We start from the raw sequence: 9,392 nt of genomic DNA on the forward strand, positions 1-9,392 counted from the left end.
AGAGACCACATCAAGTTAGGCATCGTACATACCCAGAAGAAGAGGCTTACAATGTAAATGTACAAGACAGACAAAGGATGGGAAAAAACAAATATTAACATCATATAGTCTATAATGAATTAAGGTAGAGTTGGCCCCAACCAAAGCCCCTAACATTAAAGTCCATAGAAACTCTCCCATTGACATCAATAGTCTTTGGATCAGGTCCAGCGAGATTACCTGACATGCTCAAGATCACACAGGAAGTCATTTACACAGGTGGGAACTGAAACTAGATTTCCCAAATCCCAGTTCTATACCTAAAGTACTAAAGTACAAGACCAACCTTCCAGCTATGTGCCAAACCTACACCCATCCACACAATTTGTGAAGCAAGATCTCCAGCTTCTTGGTTGGCATGAACAAACAGGTGATTGTGTGCACAAAACTGGTGCATGTCCAATTTCATAAGTACAATCAGACATGGAAGGAAATCTGAGTGTGCAAAATGAAATGGCAGATAGCCAAGTATATCTGGATATGGAATAACATTTAAAAATACTGGGTGTTATAACAGTGTTACTTCACAGATTTAGACCATCAGCACAAAATGTTGTGGGTTTTATTTTACTTCTAGTTAAAATAAGGTATTTAGTCAATACTACTGAGGCCCCTGAATAGAAATTTTAGCTAATTCAGATCCCGCCCATTTCCAATAAACAGTGTATAAATAATAATACACAGCTTTGGTGGCATTATTTCCAGCACTATGATCAACAAGCCAGAGATTAAAGAAAGTACAGTATGCAACATTGAAATGAATCAATAAGATTGAAAAGGAAAGTGGCACATGCTTGTTTTTGTCTTAGAAAGGCACTATTGACAAAAACACTATCTGCTTTAAGTGAAACAATGCAGAGGACAGGGGCAGCACCCACAGAGATAAATGACCATGGCAATGTCTCCAAATTATAGGCCAGCTGTTCTCTACAAAAGATTAAAATGGTACCTTTGAAGGTATTAGTGAGAAATCAAATAATAAATCTTGAAAGCTCATCACTAACTGTTCACTCCACCCTGTCTTTTGAAAAAACTCTTTGAAATGCTGCATGGGATTCAACAAAGAAACATGAAGAGACTCCCAACACTTTAAAAATCCTTTGTTTTCCAGAGGCTGGATGTGTCTTGGAATTTATACTTATGGAGCTGTGTGATGGGGTTTACCCCACACTTGCCCTGAAAGGGTTAACACAGGCTAAGACGGGGGCCAGTTAACCAGGCAGGCCATAGCTGAGGGAAATCAGGAGGTTTAAGTAATCCCCTGACTGAATGAGGGAGCTCAGATGAGGAGGAACGAGCTGGATAGAATTTATTAAAGGAAGGAAGCTGATAGCAGAGGGGGATGCAGGAAAGAAGTCTGCAGTCACTCTCTGGGAGAAGGGAGGTATGTTTGGGAACGATAGAGGCAAGTAGTTATTCCCCGGGAGGAGGGAGTTGTGAGGCTGGCAAATGTAGAGAAGTGGGGAGTCTCAGAAGGCATGGGAGAGGCTCAGGGAAAGGCAGCAAGGTTCAGAAGGGAACAGTCTTTGGCTGCTGACTAGAGGATCCCTGAGCTTAAACCCAGAGTATAGGGCAGGCCCAGGTTCTCCTACCAGCCACTGGGGAAGTGGCACTGGCTGGGCAGTGAGTGGGAAGACTGCTTGACCCCATTCGTAAGAAGAGACTTTGATACCCAGAAAGTGGAAGCACGTATAGTGACCTGGCTGGAAGGAGTGCCCAGAGTCACAGAGACTAAGAGAGAGAGTGGCAGTGGGGTGTGCAGCAAGCAACAGAAGGGGGCCCTGCACCTGGAAGGAGGAGGCGCCCCTAACAGTGAGGAGACCTTGTGGCAGCCTGACACAAGAATTTTTTTTAAATCTGCATTTATGTTTAGAAATAAAAGCAAATCTCTGAAAATAATAAGAGGATAGCAGCTCAGTAATTTACTAAATGTTTGACATAGCTCATGCACCCAGGTTTACCCATTTGCCATTGGCTACATCAAAGTTGAGGACAGGTCTTGCACAGCAGTCAGAGAGTGGGAGGCACAGTAAGCAGTCTGACCTCAGGAGCACAATCATTGCTCCTTTTCCCAACAGCCATGCTTCAGTAGAGTTTTATTTTTTTTCTTCTCCATAATTGTAAATTTCCCAGTTGCTACTCAAGTCTAATCCATAGAAAACATGCTATCTCATGCTGAAAAATTCAGATCAACATCTGGATCCAGATTTCAGGCCCCCTAAATTTGAGATTTTGGTACAGTCTGTTATAAAGATAAGTAGGTGTTTCCAAGGTTTGGATCTAGATTTCAAACTCTTCCCAAGTTCAAGGATGTTCAAAGTCAGAACCTTCAGTTGAACTTATATAATGCTAAGTTAAATTAAAGTACATGACTGATAGTTTGAAGTTCTCAAGAGTAAGGTAGAGCCTTTGCAGAGCACAGTTTTGTTAGGTCAAGTGATCAAGCCTAGCAGGCTAGAAAGTCTGAATGGTGGTGGTAAGGCAGAGGGTTAAATCCAAAGCCTTCCTACTTGGCCAACTCCCATAGGTTTAAAAGATGCTAGTAGACTTGCCAAAAACCAGCCTACCTCACAGGTTGTACTCTGGGGTCCCCAGCGTCAAAGTACAATCAAGGGAAGGTTAGCTGGCTATTCAGAATGGCCAGCTTTAAAAAGGGTTTTGTTAACTGGTTCTTAGGCTAGAGCTACACAAAATGTTACTAGCATAGCCATGTAAGTTAGAATTGTGACCTTTTTATGGCATAGCTTTGTCTATGTGGCTATGTTGCTTCCAGGGTAACCCCGGGTTCCCTGTTATGCTGGTGTCCCCTCAATAATAGTCCCTTAAGGAAAATTGGGCCCTCTGCTCCAGATCCACTGATGATGATACATCTTCCCTGTATTATGAACACTTAGCACAAAAATTAAAAACAAATAATTGATGCCCAGATCCCCCACCCCATGTCCCTTTGGCCAGAGGTTGCTATCACAATGCCAAGTTGTAGTCTTGTCTTTACCACAGACTCATCTGCTCCATACACTTTGAGATAGTTGGGTCTCCTCAACAGGCAACCACACAGGGAGTAACCTGTCTCTGTTTCCAGGTCACCTGTCTCTGAGACCAGCAAACTATTTTTCTGTGGAGTCTTATCCCCTCTTCTGAGGTTTGTCCTCCAGGTGATTCTTTGTCTCTCTGTAGGGTCTCTCTGGGTGTTGTGTCTGCTGGTTTGGAAGTGTCTCCTATTCCTTTGCATCACTTGTCCCTATTGCAGTCACCTTATGTGACCTAGGAGTCACTATACCCTTCATGACTCCATTAGTTCACGCCTTCTGGCTGGATCCTCACAGGACTCCCTGTCTCGAGGGCTCCTTAACTGACCTGTCATACTTTAGTCCTGATTTCTCTAATTGTTGGCAATCTGCTCTCAGAGTTATCTCCATCCTTCTGACCTCAACAAGTCTGCCCTCATAGGCTCTTGGTTCTTCGTTCCATCAGTGTCTGCGCTGGACTGTTTTGGCACCCATGTGCCAAAAATGCTAACAATGGGTCAGAACTACAAGAAACACCCTTGTGTAAAAAACTCTTGCATGTTTCCACAGCTGATTCCACCTTACGTGTGCGGTGGAGGAGGTATGGTGGTCAAACACCCATTTGTATACAACTTCCTTGAATCATTCTGAGGTAAATTGGGATCTATTCTTGAAGAATAGTGTCCAGAATGCCAGATCTCAGAAAATGGGCCTTCAGTTTGCCAGTCACTTATGTGCTTCTTGTATCAGGCAGAGCATCAACCTCCAAAAAATTGGAATAGTCCATTGTAATCAAGTACTATTTTTCTTTGAAGATAAATAAATCTGTTCCCACCTATTCCCTTGGTTGGATGGGCAGCTCGGGTGGTAACAGAATCTTGATCCTGCTAGTGAAGGCAGGGGGCTGGACTCGAATGACCTTTCAGGGTCCCTTCCAGTTCTAGGAGATAGGTATATCTCCATATATTATTATTATAATCTCTTTATGCTGATGGTTATCACATGACTAGAATGTGCCACACCCTTCGATCCAGGAGCAGAATTGTATGTTCATTCCTGGCCAGTAAACGCATACTTGAGCTTGCCTAGGACAGCTATTAATGCCCAGGTGTGAGATATATATTTTTTGCATGGCATGTTTAGAGAATGAGGTGGGTATAACAGTTCTCTGTCCTCAAAATAGGATTCCTCCTTCGCATTAAGCTAATCTGTAATTTGAAAATATGGTTATGTTCCTACTAATACTTGGCTTTTTTCCTCTGGCCACCCTGTGAGTATTGCTCAGTGACTGAAGAGTTCGGTGTGGCTCGAAGGCTTGTCTCTCTCACCAACAGAAGTTCGTCCAATAAAAGATATCACCTCACCCACCTCGTGTCCCTAATATCCTGAGACAGACATGCTAGAGCTACACTGCATGTAGAAAATATGGTTGCTTCTTTACCACAACCATGGTGCTTGCCCAGGCTGTACAGAATCTGCAGGTGATGTGATACTCCAGGTCTGCTGACTTTTGAGCTTCTTGAATACCAGATTATGTAGCGTCACTGGAATTTTCCTTCACAGTAAGCTGACACAGGTTCCAGTCACAGATTTACTTTAAAGCACCTGTCATCTTTGAAAACATCCCCAATAAGTTAAGGTAACAGTTTTACTTTCCTAATGTTGTTGTCCTTCGACATGGCCAGGTTTGTGTACAGCTCAAACTCCTCCTTCCACCAGTTCCATCACTGGGCTAGATTTGTGTCTGCAAAATCTAGGGCTCTAGAAGGCTTCGGACCAAGTTCCATGGCTCATGCTGCCAAGTCGTTCACTGCAGAGAACTCACAGCTCAGCCACTGCCACCACATTATATTAACAAAGAATGTTGCTGAATTCAGGGTAAGCTGAACAAGTGGAACTGTAGACTGCTCTGTCCTTGAGGCCAAGTTGCTTCTATCTTAACTTGTCCTGTTTCTCTGGTGTCCCCTCAATAACAGATGGGCCCTCTGACTCTAGTTCCACTAATCATGGTACAGCATCCACCGCATTGCACTACAGATTTTGGGAACCAGATGTGCCATGAAGAGCTAAGTATAATCCGGAGGGATATTACTAAACTTCATTTAATGTGGAGTTGTGGTTACAGGGTTATACTGTATTTCCCTGACATCAGAGCAGTCCAGGAGAATTGAGACTCCTGGAGTGAAGAGAGAAACAATTGGAAACTGACTCAGACTAGGTCTATTCTATTTTCAACATGCATGCAGTTCTGGATATTAATATGAAGCTGGATTAATGGCAAAAGCAGAAACAGAGTTTACATTACAGGTGTAGCTCTGCTTGCAGAATTCCAGCTAAAGCAGCTGGGTTGATAATGAAAATGCACTTGAAGCATCATACCGCGTGAGCTACCGAGTAGCAAAAGCATCAGAAGCCCATACCATAGCAGAGAGCTTGATTGGCCCATGTATAAAAGACGTAGTTCATTGCATGCTCGGAGAAAAGGCTGCAAAAAGGATTGACATGGTACCTTTGTCCAATAATACATTGTCACGAAGAATTAATGACATGTCAAATAACGTAGAGACCACAATTGTACAGAGAATGAAAAATAATCCATATTATGCTATACAGTTGGATGAAGCAACTGATGTAGCTAATCTAGCTATTTTGCTACTATTTGTACATTATGTGAATGAAGGTCTTGTTGAAGAGGACTTGTTGTTTTGCCGACCACTGGAAGAACGTACAACTGGAGAAGATATCTTCAATCTGACTAATGCATATTTTCAAGGAAAGGAAATAGACTGGTCTCGTTGCCTAGGCATTTGCACTGATGGGGCCACATCAATGACGGGGAAGTATACTGGATTTGTAGCTCGAACAAAAAAGGTTGCATCAAAAGTCTCTTGGACTCATTGCTGTATCCATAGACAAGCCCTCACAACAAAACACATGCCCGAGGGACTGAAGGAAGTGCTGGACAATGCAGTGAAAATGGTGAATTTCATAAAATCACGGCCAACAAATTCCAGAATATTTCACGTACTTTGTGAAGAAATGGGTAGTATACACGATTGTCTATTGACCCATACTGAAGTTAGATGGCTCTCACGGGGCAAAATCCTGGTGTGCTTGTTTGAGCTTAGAACGGAAATCCTAGTTTTTTTCAACAGCCACCCTTTCCACCTTGCCAGCTGTATGGAAAATAATGTCTGGCTCCAGAGCCTAGCTTATTTAGCAGATATTTTCTCAAGAATTAATCACCTAAATTTATCTCTTCAAGGTCTCAATATAACAGTTTTCAATGTGTAAGACCGAGTTGAATCCATGATAAAGAAGTTGCAGTTCTGGGACAGTTGTTTGGAAAACAATCAAACTGAGTGTTTCAGTAATCTTCATGGCTTCCTGACAGAACATAAACTTCAGTTGGATCAGTGTACTAAAATCAATACAACTGCACACCTAAAAGGACTTTGCACAACATTCAGGGATTACTTTCCAGCTGTATCAGGCGATAATGACTGGATTCGCAACTCTTTTGATGATACCAGGTTCTCAACACAGATATTGAACACTGAGAAAAAAGAGAAATTGACTGAGATCTCCTGTGATTACTAACTGAGAAGGAGTTTCAGAAATCTGTCATTGATCAACTTTTGGCTGAGTTTAAGAAACGAGTACCCCCTTCTGGCAGAAAAAGCTGCTGCAGTTTTGTTACCATTTTCAACAACATACTTATGCGAAAAAGCGTTTTCCTCGTATGCACATCAGAAAACGAAATACAGAAACAGACTTGATGCTGAATCAGACCTGAGACTTTATCTTTCTCCAAAGGTTCAATCTTCAAAGAGCTATGCAGAGCAAAGCGAGCGCATCCATCACACTGAGGAAATTTAAATTTAAAACCCAGGAAATATTCATTTTTAGAAGGGGGTTCACGAGATTTCACAATTTAGAGAACGGGGTTTGCGCGCTGTTAAAGTTTGGGAACCACTAATCTAGGCCTATTTCTTAATCTCAACTCTTATTTTTAAACTTGTTGTTCTAAAGGAATTTCATCTTTGAGATCAGATATAAACCTGTGTGATAACAATTTTCTAGTACTCCATTTGCATGTATAGAATAATTATACTTATTAATTTTGTTTCAACATTTTATCATTTTAAGCAGTTTAAAAAGTAATCTTTTTGTGCCAACAGAATCTTTCTTCTCAACTCCCACTCCTCAACTCAAAGGTGATATTCACCAGCGATGCAAGACCTCTGCACTGCTGACATCCCAATAAAGCACTTAAAACACCTTATGTGGGATTTCAGCAGTGCACAGACTTTGTGCTGGCTCTCTGCACCAGAGTAAAGGTAGCAGCCAGCAGTAAATTCACAGCCCTGGGGCCCTTTCCTACTATTAGCTATCAATACTGACTGGCTAATACTATGTCTGTCATAACCCAATTCACATCCACTCATTTTAGTGCTCCTGAGGTAATAAATATATTTCACCCAAATGTCCATAATGTTCAAGTTCATAAGCAGATTTCTGAAAGCGACCACAATTTTTGTGCCAGGCAAAATTTATGCATGCCCCTATTGTGTATTCCTGGCTCATGAATCACATTTTAATATTCAGAAAACAATTGATTATGGCATAAATAAACAAATTATAATTTATATTGTTTGCGTGGAGAAGAAATTATGTGTGTTAGTAGTATTTTCTAATAATTGGATTGTGGCTGGAAAGTGTATGTGGGGGTGTGTGTTTGTTGGTGGTTTGCTTGTGGTTTTTTTTGACGACCTCACCCTTACTCTGGGGTAAGGGTTAGGTCTCCCTGTCATGCTCCCTTGCGTCCTGTAGCTGTAAGAGATCTGAGAGGGATGTGGACAGTCAGCTTAGAATTCAGAAGTCAGCTTAAAGCTCACCATTCCATAGTACTATCCGCCAAAACTTGGGCAAAGAAAAGCATCTTGTTGTAGCACTCAAAATGTAGCTAGTTCTTTTCTTTCTATATGTTGTTAGGTAAATATACCTCCAGAGGTACGGATAGGTAAAGAAGAAAAAGACTTTGCATCTTCTAACTATGGGCCAGATCCTACTGAGGAGCCGGTCCTATGTTTTCAATTATTTTTTTCTTACAGCAGTGACATGAATACACCAGGTCCAAGCAAAGATGTGGTTGTCTCTGGAGTTAAAAAAAAACTACCCGGTCATTTAACTTTAATGTATTTTATCATTATCCAGTGTGATGAAAAATCCTGCATAAATAGGTGACCAAATCATAGCTGGAAAAAAAGGTTGTGGTTCACACAGACCCCATCACAAATAGGGAATTTGAGATGTTTCAAGATATAATTCACACCTCTGGCGTCATTTTGCAGTGATTCAATCAAGATTAAAAATAAAAAAGTAAATAAATAAATAAACCAAGCCCAAACTGCTCTCTCAACTCACTTTCAAGTCAATACTGCCTAGATGAATCTTTCCAACTGCTAAATTTCCACCTGTGATCAGCACTTTGTCATTTTGTCACCATTTTAAACAATGTCATTTTAAATTATATGATAGTCGCAAAGTAAGTACCTGATGTGTCCAAATGATGAAACACCAATCCCTGCCAAAAACGATAAAGTGGCACACACTTATCAGCTGGGTAAGCCACTTCACTTACGTATTACAGAGAGCTTTTTCAGAGCTGAAAAATGGCAGGGTACCAGCAGAGGAACATTTGCAGTCTTGAAATTTTCTCCCACTCTTCACAAATTGAATGGGAGTGGGAACAGTTGGAGGCTTCTAATCTCTATATTTTTTCCAACATTTTCTCCTAGTGCTTTTACAACATCGTTTCATTCGTCATTCATGACTACTTAAAATGCACCTCTAAGAGAATTGTGTACTGCACCATCTGCAAAAATGTGACAAATTATACAGACCGAAGAAACAAACAGGTGTTTGTCTGATCATTTCACTGAACATTTGAGAGATGTTCAGAACAGCAGCAGCCTGTCATCTGTGAAAAAGCACATAATTACAAATGAACTCAGCACCAATGTTGTTATAATGCATAGCATGGGTAACTGCTGTGAAATACATGCTCCATGGATATGCAGAGAGCAGGATTTTATCCCAAGGAACAAGAACTCAGGAGACATCCCTTTGAGCCTGATGGAATAAACTGAGAATGGAAAAATGTAAGTTTTCCCCAGCATAAATGGAAACACTAGCATGGCCAAAGTATTTTTCAGGGCATCTTCCTCATTTAATTCAAGAAGATATTTTATTGTCTGGAAATGTCATACTTGCCTGAGTTACTTGAACCACATTTATACAATTATAGCATATTATTATTATTATTATTATTATTACATGCAT

General features: G+C 41.1%; 1 pseudogene; it reads left to right on the top strand.

Annotated features, from left to right (window-relative positions):
• Window positions 1-4,724: 4,724 nt before the first annotated feature.
• LOC135974100 (zinc finger BED domain-containing protein 5-like) lies at window positions 4,725-6,647 on the top strand (annotated as a pseudogene).
• Window positions 6,648-9,392: the final 2,745 nt, after the last annotated feature.

The sequence above is a fragment of the Chrysemys picta genome, chromosome 11, assembly GCF_011386835.1.
Source record: "Chrysemys picta bellii isolate R12L10 chromosome 11, ASM1138683v2, whole genome shotgun sequence".
Lineage (NCBI taxonomy): Eukaryota > Metazoa > Chordata > Testudines > Emydidae > Chrysemys > Chrysemys picta.